Here is a 14,832-nt window from a genome sequence, read left to right on the forward strand (position 1 = left end):
TTATTTAAATCTAACCGTACAGGTAGACACCAGATTCCTCCATTTCACTTATTAAACAGAGATAACATGTAGGCGACTCTATAGGGTTTAGCAATAAAAGTAACAGCTTATGTGACCATCCTGAAAGTTTGCGTGTCTGGAGAAAATAGGTGTGTGAACACAACGTCAGAGTGTAAATCATCATAGACAAGCATTTATTCTCTGTTTAATAATGTGGGAATGGTTATAAGGAAGTTGTAAGGCTCAGAGAAATTGTAAGAAAATAAAAAAAGGAGCTCCAATTCAGACTCTGCAGGCTCCAGTTAGACCTTTAGATGTAAGATTATTTGACAGAACAATTACCAAAACCCTCAACATGTTGTTGAACAGGGTTGACAGGAGAAAGCCACTTCTCTGTAGTAAGAAATTGACACCATGATTTAGTTTTTGAGATGAAGCATTTATTACATGAACCACTGGACTTCTGAAACATTGTCATCTGGATAGACGAGACCCAAGAACTGATGATTGCCCATATTTGCACAATCCATGTTGAAGAAATAAAAAAAAAAAAATGTGGTTAAACCTGGTACTTCAGTTTGGGTTAAAATGTTGTGCAGAGACTTCTTGAAATCCCATTTCCCCAGGCCAAGTTTAACCTCTTAAATACATGTCAAGTAAAAACTTATAAGGACCTAGTTTTACAGGAGCAGCAGTTTTCTGCTTCAGCCAAAGCGATAACTCAGACATACACTCTGGACAGGAAAAGTCAAGATGGGCCAAGAGAAATATATAAGAATATAATGTAAGGGGATAAACAACCTAAGCCAAGGCACTTCAAATCTCATGGTAGAAACTTAAGTCTAGTAAAGGGAGAATTTGAGATTCAACTAAGAAAAGCAGCTCAAACAGCACAAAACAGACTTGTTTATATACCAGGAGGATGACGGCCATGTTTTCTGTGCAAAAGCTGGAGCTCTATAAGCTATAATGATAAATTTCTTGTTTTAAAAGCCACAAAAGAACTGCCCCTGTTTAAGAGACAGAGGGAAGCATATCACATGATCCAAAGGGCAGTGCAGGGCTTGCTAATAAGCTCTGCCTCCATGCTCACCGTCTTTTCTGCTGAGTCAGAAGCAGTTTAAAGATATCCCTGTGCGTGAGGTCGTGTTAAAGCACACTGTGTTAAATGTTCAAAAAGATTTCTACTCTGACGACAGTACAGTGCAGGCACCACAGAGTTTTGCTCCACTTATAGTTTGCTCAGTGGTGGGCAAAACACTTTTGTGTTGCATGCAATGCAAATTATTGGGTGTAGCACCGCTGGAGCCAATTTTGGTCTGAAATGTGCTGAATGTGCTAGCGATAGCATGCTATCATTCCGCTAATGTTGGTGTAAGTCTGATGGTGTCAAAATTAGTTGTCTTTCATTAGCATTAATATGCTACCAATGCCATGCTAGCATTAGCATGCTAGTGTTAATGCATGCGTGACTGTTGCATTTAGTGTGCTAGAGTTTGCATTTGTGTGCTAGCTTTAGCATTAGCATGCTTGGTGAGCTCAGGAAATTGTCTTATCCTCTGCTGCTACTTTTTTTTTTTATTCAAGATGACATTAATGTTGTACTTGAAGGCCAATAGACCATCTGCTTGTTTGCAGTACAGAACAGTATATTGAAAACAAGTTGATTAACACTTGACCTATCTAACACGCACTCAACGCTATGGCAACTAAGAAATAAAGATCAGCTTGTTAATGGGAAGATGAGTGCTGCTTCGACTTAAAACAAAAAAAGCCTTTTCACTATAAATTCCAGTTTCATTTAAACTGCTGTCAACTAAGGCACAGGACAAGGGATGAAGTTTTACATCAGATCGTCAATCATGAAGATATCCATGCCGTTAAAGAAGCAGCCGAAAAAAACCTGACCTAAAGTAGAAAACATATTACCCCAATTAAAGCTTCAGAGCAGCATTGTGCTACAGGAAAATGTTACAGCAAACTCATTAAACAGTAGGTGCCACTAACTAAATGGACACTTATGTTTAGTCAAGGAGTGATTTAGTCTAGACTACTAAGGTATAAACTTCAAACCTGAATATAAACCGCTTTTAAAATGCGGATTAGACAAAGCAGAAGAATTGGGAAAATCGGTCTATGGACAGATAAAGAGGAAATCAAAGCAGGGACCATTAGAACGAAACCATGCCCACTACAATGCTGGAAGGGATTTACAGTATAGATTTATCCCTTGTCATCGATGTGTAAGAGCCAACTGCAGTATAACAGCAGCTGGCAAGTCAGGAAAAACAGAATACAGTGAAAGGAGGACTGGCTTATAAATTGGAATGAAAAGAACAGAAGAATGGGACTGAAAGCTTTTTCTAACAGATTTATAGTGGTTTTGCAGTATTGTGTCTGCTTTAGAATGTGGGAAAAGAACCTAAACCCATCTGAGTTGGGCAGAGGAAGCCTGAGGTACAAAGAGAGTGGAGAGAGAGCGAATAAAAAAAAAGAGGGTTTCATAATTGAAAACAAAAAACAAAAGCAAGTCGCTGTTCCAACACTGGGTAAAAAGTAAATATATCTGGGTTGAGTGAAACAAGAACACTGCAGGAGTTGCACAGACTGCAGAGCACAGCAGATCTGCGAGTGGCAGATTTAATCACTTTTAAAGGTCAGCCTCTTTCTACACGACTCCTGCCTTCATTTTAGCCCGGCTTTTATAATTCTGGTGGCATCTGTGACAGTGCCAGGTGCCACGCACCTGCTGGACACCGCTCACCCCGTCACCCCCGGCTCCTCTCATTGATGACACCTGAGCCTCCACCTCCTGGAGCTCTGCCACAACCTTACAGTACCACACCTTGGCGGTCCCTGCTCAGCAAATAATCAGCTATAAACCTGTTTAAAATGTTCCATTAATTCATTGAAACCATGTAGATAATAAAATTAGTGGAGGGAAATAGACAACTTTTTTTGTACCTCAAATACTACTTGAAAGATGCAGTACTTTATCTATAGGCTAAATGTTCCAGTTACATGGTGTACGAACACCAGAGGGGTAAACAAGGAAGCATGCCCAACTCTGACGTGAGCCGTCTACTACATGTTTACAAAACAGTGGTAACATTAAAGTCTGAAACTTTATAAATGCTTAATCGGATAACGGTTTATCATCATTTACAATAATCAAACTCTGTAAACTGTTTAGATCAGGTGACATAATGGCACTTATTTCACAGGACCTGGCACAAATAGGAATTAGGAACAATCTTCAGAGTAATTGTTTCAATTTTAAGTCACATTTAAATAGAAACCTTTACTCATCCAAGTACCTCACAATAGTGGGAACAGATTTTATATTGAGTGCATGGCAAAGTGGTAACAGGGATAAAATGGTCACACTAGGGTAGAAAATTAGGATCCAAACTGGCATAGGTTTGGAGTTGTAGGATGGATGCAAAAGCAAAATCTCAGCTAAAACGCTGCTATAATCTTGCTATAATCTTCAGCAAATATTCTATATGTGGACTGAAACCACTGTCCTCATTTTGATTTAAAATTCCCCCCAGACAAGTTCCTGAGCTCAGTCATTTTGAATCAAATCTGAAGAACTCAACAGCTACATGTTGTTACAATTATCGCAAATTAGAGTGTTAACAGCTGGATTTTCCTGGAATATAATGCCTTTATATAAGCATATTATGACTCAGTTTAATGTGTGAGGCCGCCATCAACTATGATGATGCACTTGAGTTAAATTCCCCAACAGAGCTACCTACCTCTGTGAGAAGTGAGAGAGAAAAATTGTGATGAGCCGCTTTGGCGAGAAAGCTCAGGTAGCGTCAACTTTGAAGCAAAATGCCGGCTTTACCAGGCTGTGCTCCACTTGGGCTCTGCTCTGCAAGGTGCAAAAATAGTAGTTGTGAAGCGGCTGCAGTTCCTATTATTGTGTGCTGCACTACTTATTGTTTAAAAGCCCAATTTAGTGTGCTTGTGTTAGTATAACCATATAAGCAACAGTGTGCAAGTGATGGCTTGTTAGCATTAGCATCATTACAACCAGGTTGGGTTACGATGCTAAGGTTGCAAACTGCCTGCAAAAATATGGGACATATATAAGTCTTTGTATACACTAAATATGCGACAAACTCTAAATGACATTCTACTTACTCTGTCGACCCGCATGGAGGCTCAGTCGGCTCTTCTACCATGTCTTGACAACAGTGGGACCAGGTAATATCTGTTGCTGTGCACAACCTTTTTTCTCAATCATAAAATGTTCAAATTGGGGACATTGCATGGGACAGTGCACGTCTTGGACGACCTGGCCCTGCACATCTGGAACATCTGGTTACCCTGAGCTATGGGTCGTGCTCATAGTGGCAATCTGCGGGGTTCGAACGAGCTCCTTGCAGCCTTCTTAGGATGCAAGCCTGCTGCTCTAACCACTAGGCCGAAGACTAGGACGAAGATTTAAATTTTAGATCAGGACAATAGCCATGAAGAGCTGCTACTATTATAACATGCACCAAAAAAAACGCATATTAATGTACAAAGTATTTACACCACTTAAAGCCTGTGCAAATTCTCAGTTATCCAGGTCAGCACAACAGCAAACAGGCTTAAATCAGAGGCAACCGGACTTTCATTCAGTTCTTTCTGAAAACATTTAGACACCTATCCGGGAGTCTTTGTCAGTTCTGTGGGCTCGCGTTACAAACAACCTGCAGTTGGTGCGCTGTTGTTTTTAAGGACATGGAGGCCCATCGTCCTAGGCACATTCCAAGTCAGATGCAAATCAGTGACTCTTGACATTCTTGATGACAATGATGTACAGATTTTGGACAGGGAGAAAAGATGGTTTGAAAGAGGGGTGAAAGACGCAAACTTGGTGAAAAGAGAAAAGCCATCACTAAACAAAGGGGGAGGTTTGAGCTTCCAACTCCCCAGTGTTTACAGCTCCGTCCTCCAACACATCCCAAAGTGATTATATCAGTAATTTAATCATGATCCACGTGACCAAGTACTCTACTCACACCAAGCAATAGCCTCTAACGACTCAGGACAGAGACAGGTGGGTCATTGATTTGGATCTGACAGAAAATGGGCCTCCATGTCCTTTAAAACAACATTGCTCCAACTGCAGGTCGTTCTAGTGCGAGCCCCCAGAATTGACAAAGACTCCTGGATAGGTGTTGAAGCATCTTCAGAAAGAGCTGAACGAAAGTCCAGTTGCCTCTGATTTAAGCTGTCTCCACTGAAAGCTTCCCAGCAATAATGCACTGCAGGACCTCATTAAAGGAAACACATTAAAGTTTACAGTGGGTGCCGCTGACTCAAACCCCGTTGTGTATAATAAAACATATCTAAAGATGCACTCTGTTGCTTTCTATTGTGCTCATGTTTCTTTTTTTTTTTTAAGTATGGATATTCTCCCCCAAGGACCCAGGGGAAATAAGATTGGAATCATTTATATGTACATTGCATTGCAGTAGGCACACTTTAAGGCTGAAATGTCTTGACTTTAAAACCACATCTATCCAACCAGGAAAGTAAGGGCTTTGAAAATTCTCACAGTTCCACCCCGGTCTCAACAGGGATCAACCTTCCTGGGGAGAACTCAAAAGTGCCTAGCTGAGGACACAATTTAACAGCAATGGGAATGATCAAAGAGCCGACGAGGAAGGGGAAGTTGGAGAATGAATCATGCAGAGTTTATGAAATAATGAGCACATTGGTTCAGACCTAAAATAAAGAGGGACACACAATTAAAAAGAACAGGTAGAAAGTTTGACATGCAGAAAAAAAAAAGAGCATGCTGAGAGGTAGACGGTGGAGAACAGGGCTAATGACTCACAGGAGGGGAGGGCATTGAAAGAAATAGAACCTGAAAATTACACGAAATCCAATGCACCCATTTTCTGCTGCTAATTATACAACAGCAGACCAATATTTGGCACTCAGAGTACTGAGTGATGTGTTTAATGTTCAAGAAATGCGCACATATTTGCAGAGCAACATGGCGTGTTGCATAATGCTGCAGTCAAGTCCTGACGTGGCTTCAATTTCTGTCCCTGTAACATATGACACACCGTGGCGTCCAATGCAATATTGCTGGGAGATCGGATATGAGCATCCTCATTTAGCCGGGCATTAGCCTGGAAACAAGAAGTCATACAAGAAGCGAGATTGGAGCATCTGCCGAGGCAAGAATTGATGGAGATGTGTCAGAGATAAAGCAGCGTGGGCAGAGCTGAGGCATGCAGAGACAACGATGGAGGAAGAGAAGGGAAAGGAAGAACGCCATTGACTAGAAAAACTAAATAAATAAGGGAAATGAGTGGAAGGAAGGGGGTCCAAACTGGGGTCAGCTGTACCCTATGAGGAGATGTAATTAAGTGTTGAACTAGTTTGTGAATAAATGTGTCGGCTGAAATCAAAGGCGTGAGGTCGAGAGGAAAGAGAAACATCCAGTTCTGATCCTTACATCAGGTTTTATTAAATACAAACTGTGAAAGGAAGACAAGGACGCCTCAACTTTAAAGTAAACAATGAAGGTCAGGAAAAATAAGGTTTAGAATACGAATCATGAACCAAACCAGGCTTTCAGTTGAAAAACAAAAAGTAATCAGAATTAGGGATGGTACGGCATGCTTACCAGTAAGAGTAGGATAGTTTGTTGATATTTTCAAAGTATTTTAAGAAAAAAAAAATAGGACATGACGCCAATCAGGTGTACGATTATAACAAAGTAAATAACACTAATCATCCCCTCATCAAGGGACCCTTTAGTGGGTGGGATACATAGTGAGCAGGGAAACATGGGCAAGCAGAACGATTTGAGTCATTTTAATGAGGACCACATTTTGATTGCTACTGCTGTAGTTCAGAGCTCCTCCCAAACTACTGCTTTGATGGGTTTTCCTAGCCTGCACAGGTCAGTGCTTCTCAAAAGGAAGGAGCTTCATTACAGCACAATGAAGGCTAACCTTGTGTGGTCCAATCAAACAGATGTTTGATGGCGATTCTGGTAGAAGGGCGTCAGACAAAATGTTTTGCAGCTCGTTGCACCGTGTCAGGTCTTAAATAGCTGCACAACACTCAGGGTGCTCATGTTGATGACAACAATAGGCCTCTGCGCATCAGAACCGGGCCAGAATCAATGGAAGCAGTTTAGCTGGGTAACATGTGACCAGGATGCACTGTTGGAACAAGCCAACCTGGAAGAGGCAGAAAAAAAGATCTGGGCCTTGTTCTGCTGGGAAACTTTGGCTGCTTCATCTCGTGTGAATGTTACTTTGACCTTTACTACCTAGCCTAGTGATACTAAAGCATTGTTGGACTGAGTATGTATCTTTTAATTGCCACAAAGCAAAGACTGTTCACAAATGGCTGTAAGGACATTAGCGTGAGAGGTGTTGAGTACATCCGGACAAATAAGTCCAATACATGGAGACCAGGCTCCAAGTCAATTAACTCCCTTTGCCAATGTATTAAAGCATTTTGTACCCACGTACTTAAACCGTGTGCATAAGTTGTACCGTGGTGTTTCTGTAGCGTACTTTCAGGAATTAATGATACAAATCTGGTAGATATTCACAAGAACAGACTATAAGTAGAGTATTGAAAGTCGTTTTAAATGCTTGGTGCGGTGCTGAAACGTCCCACTGGCAGCTACAACTTGATGCGTGGTTGCAATGAATCAGAACCAAGTTTATTGCCAAGTAGGTTTGCACTTACAAGGAATTTGACTTGTAAGTGCAGACACTATCTATATCTATATCTATATACATATATCTATATCTATATATATATACATATATCTATATCTATCTATATATACATATATCTATATCTATCTATCTATATATATATATATATATATATATATATATATATATATATATCTATCTATATATATATCTATATATATATATATATATATATATATATATATATATATATATATATATATATATATATATATATATATATATATATATATATATATATATCTAGAGCTTTATACACAGTAGACTGTGCGTTAATGTAACACAGAAGGTCTGGAGATGCTACGTTGGTGTAGCTTGTAGTAGGTCCTGAACTGATATTAGGAATTTGATTTTCTAGCATACAAGAAAGAATTGAAGAGGCCTTCTTTTGGCCTGCTGAGTGGCAGCATGCAGCAACAAGTGGGGGAGGAGCAGTGTATAGTGTTGCTCTGATTCATAAAGCTGAGTATAACCCTGGTCACTGCAGCACTTTCTCTAAAATCCTCTCTATATAAGACAAAACCAAACAGTTTAATGGTTTCGAAATGTGATTTTTCCAAATCTTGATAAAACTCAAAGGCAGAGAACAGCCAGAGCCTGCTACTTTGGATCGGAAAAACGGGGACAAACAGGCAGGAGAAAAAAAGTCAACACCCAAAATAAGGTATAAAAGACTGACATTTGGACAGATGAAGGAAAACAGAAGATCTCTGCAGGCTAAATCAAGAAAGACAGCCAATGAAAGATTTAACAGTTCAACAAATCAAGACGCCTAAAAGAGAAGGAAGGGTAAACGGACAAAGGAAGTGACATGAGGAAAAGGAAACGGGAGCAGTATAGATGTCAGCCAGACAAGGAGATAATTGCTTTGTTGTTCCTCCTAGTCTTGCTCTTTCTCCTCTCTCCTCCATGGCCCGATGCTGTCAGGTGTCAGACCACCAGACTCGGCTCCGATGGTGAGAACACCGGAGGAGGAGGAGAAAGATGAGCCAACTCCCCATTTCCTAAACTAGAACCTTCTTCCTCTCCTGGATTCAGATAATCACTCATGCTGGAGTCAACACCTTCAACAGAAATGTCACTTGCCAGCTTTTTTGATTTTTTTTTGCTGAGTTTAACCAAAGAGCAATTTGAAGCACAGCATCAGAACTGCACTCTTTGTAACTTCAGAGGCACAGAACAATAAAGTCTTCAGATGATGCTACAAGCATTAACAAACAAGGACATTTGTTAATTTGATTTCCAACCAGGAGATCAGCACAAAAGGCGACATTATCATGAAGAGCACTTAGGTTTCAGATAAGTATCATTTCCTTTTGTCTAGGCTGTGTGTGCACAACATGGCTGCAGGAAAAAAAAAAATCAGCTCATCAAAGATGCATTTCTTTCAAAAGATGCATGACTTTTATGTATATTTCAGTGAATATGCCTACATTTATCACTGCTGGTGTACGTGTTAAAACCCTACTAGAGAGGTGATTCACAACCTCATAACGGAGACAAACGTGTTGGGGTGCGGAGAGGACGACTTGAAATATGTGGAGACGTGAGAGGAAGGATACAAAACATAAGAAAAGGCTGTAAAGATAAAGGATGAGGAAGGAGTGGGGACACTTAGAAGAAATGATACGGGGGAGAAAAAAGACAAACAGAGGCCAAATGACCTTGGCTGCTGAATCACGCTACATGGCTGCTGCTCAGGCTAATAGAGATCTAGCACAGTGACTAAAATGAAGAGGAGCTTGGAGGTCAGGAAGGGTCCAGTGAGCATTGCTGGAGCACTGAGAACCAGTAGAGATGCAGTCTGTCTATAGAGACACAGAAGGTAAAGGGAGACAGAGGGAACAAAAAAGATCTCATGGATATATAGCTTGAGAGGCTATATATCCTTCAGATCCTTCTTCATATCCGTGAATTACAAAAGGATTACAGGATGAAAAATCTGATGAACAGAAAAAAAACAAACAACTGATCAGTTTAACAAAGGGAAAAGTTAAAAATACAATGCACTATAGATTTACTAGCAACCCCTGCAAAATTCTGTAAATATTCTAAAATAGTTATTTTTGTAGACCCAATAAGCCACTTTTCGTAACATTAACACAGTTGAAGTTGTTTTAAATTACTGTAATGACTGTATGCAATGACAAACTTGGGGAAAGTAATTACTTTAAGTAGAAGGCATGCCAGAATCAAACTTTAGTGATATTATAAGAAGTTGTATTTTCAAAACACTGGAAATTTTAAGTTACACCCCTCCTGTGGCTTAAAGTCCTTTTTTAACGAGATCCAGAGATACCAGAGTGTTCCTTGACTGGATGGAGCACAGATTATTTACCTGTTGCATCTCACTGACTGGCCTGGCAGGAAAAAGGCTTCTGGGCTCGTCCTTATTTTACAACAAGCACAAATCAGCTGGGGAGGAATTTACTAATTTCTGAATCCATACCTGTTAGATCAGGTTTCCAAGTATATAAAAATATAGTTGGAAAGCTATGATTTCTTTTTCTCTCTCTATCTCTCTACTTTTATAATGTGGTGATTTCAGTCCAGATTATCATACCGCCAAAGCATCATACTGGCCTATTCCTTTTTTTTGCCTTTTTTTTATTGATGGAGGAAAACAGATCTGTCCTACTTGAATGCCATGTTTTCTGGTCTTTCCCCTTTTCAAAAGTGGTGGGAGGTACAATGTTCCTGCCCCTTAATCTAAAAAATACACATTAAAAATGGGATTACATAGAGAAACAAACAAGCTAGTTTTCCTTTGATCTGCAGGTTAAAATAAGAGATGCACCAATCTGAATTTTAGGGTTTCCCCTCATTGCTGGTTTCAGTAAGGCCTCGGCTTGCCAATACATATTTTATCCTATTCCCAGACCAGACCAGATTGTTGCTGTGCTCAAAAATCAACCTTTGTGTTATCTGATGATCAGATGAAGTCTTCAGTTTTGGCAGATTAAAATCTACTGCCTCCATTAAGGAATCTGCAGGCCTGATTGGTGCAACTTTCAGCCAAAAGCCTTGCCCTTTGAGTACACCCCTCCCGTCAGTGATGAAATAACGGCGGTCAAGTATGGTGACTCGGTTACACTCACATGACGGCTCTGGATTAATTGACACCACTGATGTTTTTATCATCAGCCAGGCTTTCTGCTCAGAAACAGAGGCAGCACTGCAGCAGCACTGCTCTGAGTACAGACTCTTTTATTCTTCCTACTGGAAAGCTGATTGAGCACCCACTCTCTCCACTACTGGGCTTTACAGGGGAAACTCAATCCTATAGAGCGACTGATTGCCCTGGAGTCCTTCAGTTTGAGTTCCCCCCCCCCCACACCCCACCCCAACCATGACACATTAGACAATACCTCCATGACTTGACAACTTCTGAAAACATATCTGACTCGTTGTTCTATTTTTCCAGCTAATATTAGTTACTCCTCTGATGTTTGGGCTTCCCAGTATAATTGGTGTCCGTTGCTCCACAGAGCTGCCAGACAATTTGAAGAACAAAAGGTTTTTGTGTAGAGGCAGTGTTGAGAGAACTAATTACTCTACGAAAATGGAACAAGTGCCACTTTTTACCAGGGATGTTTTGACAAACTGGCTTTTGCATTTCTTATTTAAAAACACGCACATCTTTTCAAAAGGCGCCGGCTTTGTTTTTATGTTTAGTTTTAAATGGCTGCTTTGATCCAAGAAGCTTATTTTCAGTTTTCAGGTCAACGTTTGCTCTTATCTTTTCTTCTGGGAAGTTTGTAGACATGAGGGTTTTATGTGTAGAGAACCGGGGGGGGGAGATATGCTTTCAGGAAAATTAGTACATTGCTGAGCCTAATAATGAGCTTTCACCGAGGTAACAAACCTGGCTTTCTCCAACAAGGAAATAGTTGGGCAAATCTGTGACCATGTGAGGAGGCAATCTATGGCAACACAATGAAGCCTGGGTGAGAAATGTCTATGCATTGTTCAAATTGGACTACTCAGTAAATCTGGCCCATTATTTCATGTATTAACTTTATTTATGTAGCAAATTTCAGCAGCAAGGCGGTTCAAAGAGTTTTACATCATGAAAACAGAAAAAAAACAAATACATCAAAACAGTCATTGGTTCTGAGACCAGTAAGAAACATTAAATTGTATCAAGTGAAAACATCAATATATATCAATTATGTTGGTCAATGTTCCTGTTGTGGGCCAAAAGCAACTCAACAGGTCGGTTTTCGTCTCGATTTAAAGTTTTCTGGATGTTCCAGATTTGTGGAGCATAGAAGCTGAATGCTGCTTCTCCATGTCTGGTTCTGGTTCTGCAGAGTAGACCAGAACCAGAAGATCTGAGTGGTCTGAAGGGTTGATACAGCAACAACATTAAAAAGTTTTACCATAAACTACAGCGGCTAGTTCTATAGCTATCTGCTGTAATTGATATGTATAGTATCTCTATAGGTTACGCTTTAAAGACAATAAAAAGGATGGATTGGTGGATGGATGCTTTTAGACCACAGATCTCAAACTCCAGTCCTTAGATGCCTGCAACCTTCAGTCTTGAGTCTAAACTTCAAGACAGAAGCTTTGAGTCAATTAGCAAGACTCTGCAGAACCTGACTGCTTTCAGTGTTAATTCAGTAATTTGTTCCAGGTGTTTTGGTCCAAGGACATCTACAACTAGAAAGGCACATGCCCTAAAGAAGTCTTGTTTGATAGCCCCGCTTTTGTCTAATTGTATATTCATAGTCTTCTTTTCTCATACCCATCTACACATTGCCATTTCAGACTTGTTCAGACTGTTTAGGAACGCTGCCTGTTTAACCGTCTGTTTAACTCTCATATCAAAGTTATTTATATCAATCAGACTCATCTGAAACCAAAACCCCTAGTCGGTCAAGGCAGATGGTCGTTCACGGCCAAGCTTGATTCTGTTGGAGGTTTCTTCCTGTTAAAGGGGAGTTTTCCTCTCCACCGTCGCCACATGCATGCTCAGGATTGCCACAAACACTGCAAGTCAATGACTTGATGCAATCTGCTGTGTTTCCTTAGATGGAAACCTTTTTAACCCATCTGTCGTTATAAATTAGATCAAATTGACGTTTTAAGTGCCTTGAGAAGGTGTGTGTTGAGAATTTGTGCTATATAAATAAAAATTAAAAAGTGAATTGAATTTAGGGGGTCATTTCAGAGGTCTACATGTGTGGTAGCTTCTATCCTTAGGCACCAGGTTTAAAAGTTTTAGGTTTTAAGCCTTAGGATAGATCAATATTCATTCCATGGCCTAAAATCCATGCATCTGCCCTGCAGCATGCCTGAAAGTCGGCGCCTCTGATTTCCCAGCTACACTGCATTATTAAACATCTAATCCCATCATCCCATCCCATCAACACCAACATAAATATGTATGAGGAGCCTCAATCAGACTGGTTTCATTTGTAAAACTTGATTACATGACGGTAATTACACCCAATTTAAAGCGAAGGAAATCTTCTGTAGCCCTCTGTATTTTAGATGCATTTTAAATAGTTAGGTCGGGGGCATTAAAGGAGAGCTCCCTGTGGGTATGACTCATCCTAGATGGCCTTTACGGGATGTAACTCCAAGTCTGAGGAGAGACTAAATGGTCAGAGACACATTATACAAAATAAGCTCTTTGATGTGGCAGGAGAAAGCCAAGAGAAACAGAGACACAAAAGCAGAGGAGGGGTGGGAAAAAAACACTTTACCATAAGAGGGTTAAAGCTGCAGAAGATAAACTCAAACCAGCACCAACGAGCTTCAGGTGGGCTTCAGTCTCCCACACATACTGGTCAAAAAATAAATAAAACACACGGTTGTTCTACTCATCTAAATACCAACAATAGACTAAATTCCCACCCAGGAGCAAACAAAAACACAAATTATGTAAAGTGGGGGCCCTCTGTTCTTCATTCAGTTCACCTCTCCTCCACTCGTTAAGTCCAGCACTTAAAATGAGGACAGGGTGAAAACACTTCTCTCCATAGCCACTCCCCTCCCAAATCATGTCAGTCATATAGGTAAAGGTTTACTCTTTCTGGATTTTACTTTTATTAACAGCAATATTTTAAATTGACGCAGCGATATGCGATCAGAAAGAAATAAAGAGTCTGATAAGAGTCTGTCTAAGATCTGAGTTGTAACCTGGCATAATGCAAACCAACGTAAATACTCAGTTCACTTCCTAAAGTCATGTTTTCACAAATTTACCCTGGTATATGAGGCCACTGCCACAGATCTCAGCCTGTACAACTTGAGCCCCATGCTTTCATTTGGCCGGGACAAAGTTTGTGATTTTATCCAGCTTTAGAGGCACTGTGTTCGCCTCAGGATATTCTCCATGCAGGGTCAGATTCTTTCTTTTATAACCTTTTTAGGGAGACATCTCATCTCATCCCTCTAGAATTCACCAAACTACCCAAACCGTCTCTTTATGGATAAATGCTGTCATGTTAAATTGTAGGAGAGATTAATTTAATAGTCAACGGTGATTTATCTTAGTTTTCTCTCAAATGGAAATCCTGCACTGTTTAAGGTTTACATTTTAAGTGTATAAGTTAAACATTTATTATTTATTATTTGATCACTTTCAAACCTTTTTTACTTTAAGGTCTTCTCTTAACCATTTGTCTTTTCCTAATTTTATTTTTAATTAGTATTAAGTTTAAATCCAATTTAGTTTAATATTCATTTTGTCATTTGACCAAGTTTTACTGTTTTATCTGAGATTACAGGATTACATGTAATTCTGACTATATATCAATGTCATATTTTTATAATATATATATAGCCTTATTTGCACATATCAACGTTGGCAAGCGAAAAAAGTGGTACAAAACACTAAATATGTTTAGAACTACTAATTAACTTTGTGAAACAGTTTCCCTACTTTACATGCTTTGCCCAAACTCACTAAAATTTTGTGCAAACCAAAAGTGGGTCATACTTAGACAATTTTATGAATGAAGACAAAGACAAAATATTGCCAGAATAAAGCATTAATGATGAGTAAAGTTGGGATATTACCAGAAGCTTTCTCCTTCTATGAGGAGAAAGCTTCGATACTTAT

The 14,832-nt window shown here is 39.8% G+C and overlaps 2 protein-coding genes across 4 annotated transcripts in view; one reads left to right on the forward strand and one right to left on the reverse strand.

The window, feature by feature from the left end:
* pcxb (pyruvate carboxylase b) overlaps positions 1–14,832 on the reverse strand; it is a 429,275-nt gene that overhangs the window by 170,408 nt on the left and 244,035 nt on the right. The window lies entirely within an intron of this gene.
* Positions 1–14,832, forward strand: part of LOC105936127 (leucine-rich repeat and fibronectin type-III domain-containing protein 4) — a 59,057-nt gene that overhangs the window by 40,432 nt on the left and 3,793 nt on the right. The gene's annotated exons all lie outside the window — the stretch shown is intronic.

This window comes from Fundulus heteroclitus, chromosome 14 (assembly GCF_011125445.2).
Source record: "Fundulus heteroclitus isolate FHET01 chromosome 14, MU-UCD_Fhet_4.1, whole genome shotgun sequence".
In the NCBI taxonomy this organism is placed as follows: Eukaryota; Metazoa; Chordata; class Actinopteri; order Cyprinodontiformes; family Fundulidae; genus Fundulus; species Fundulus heteroclitus.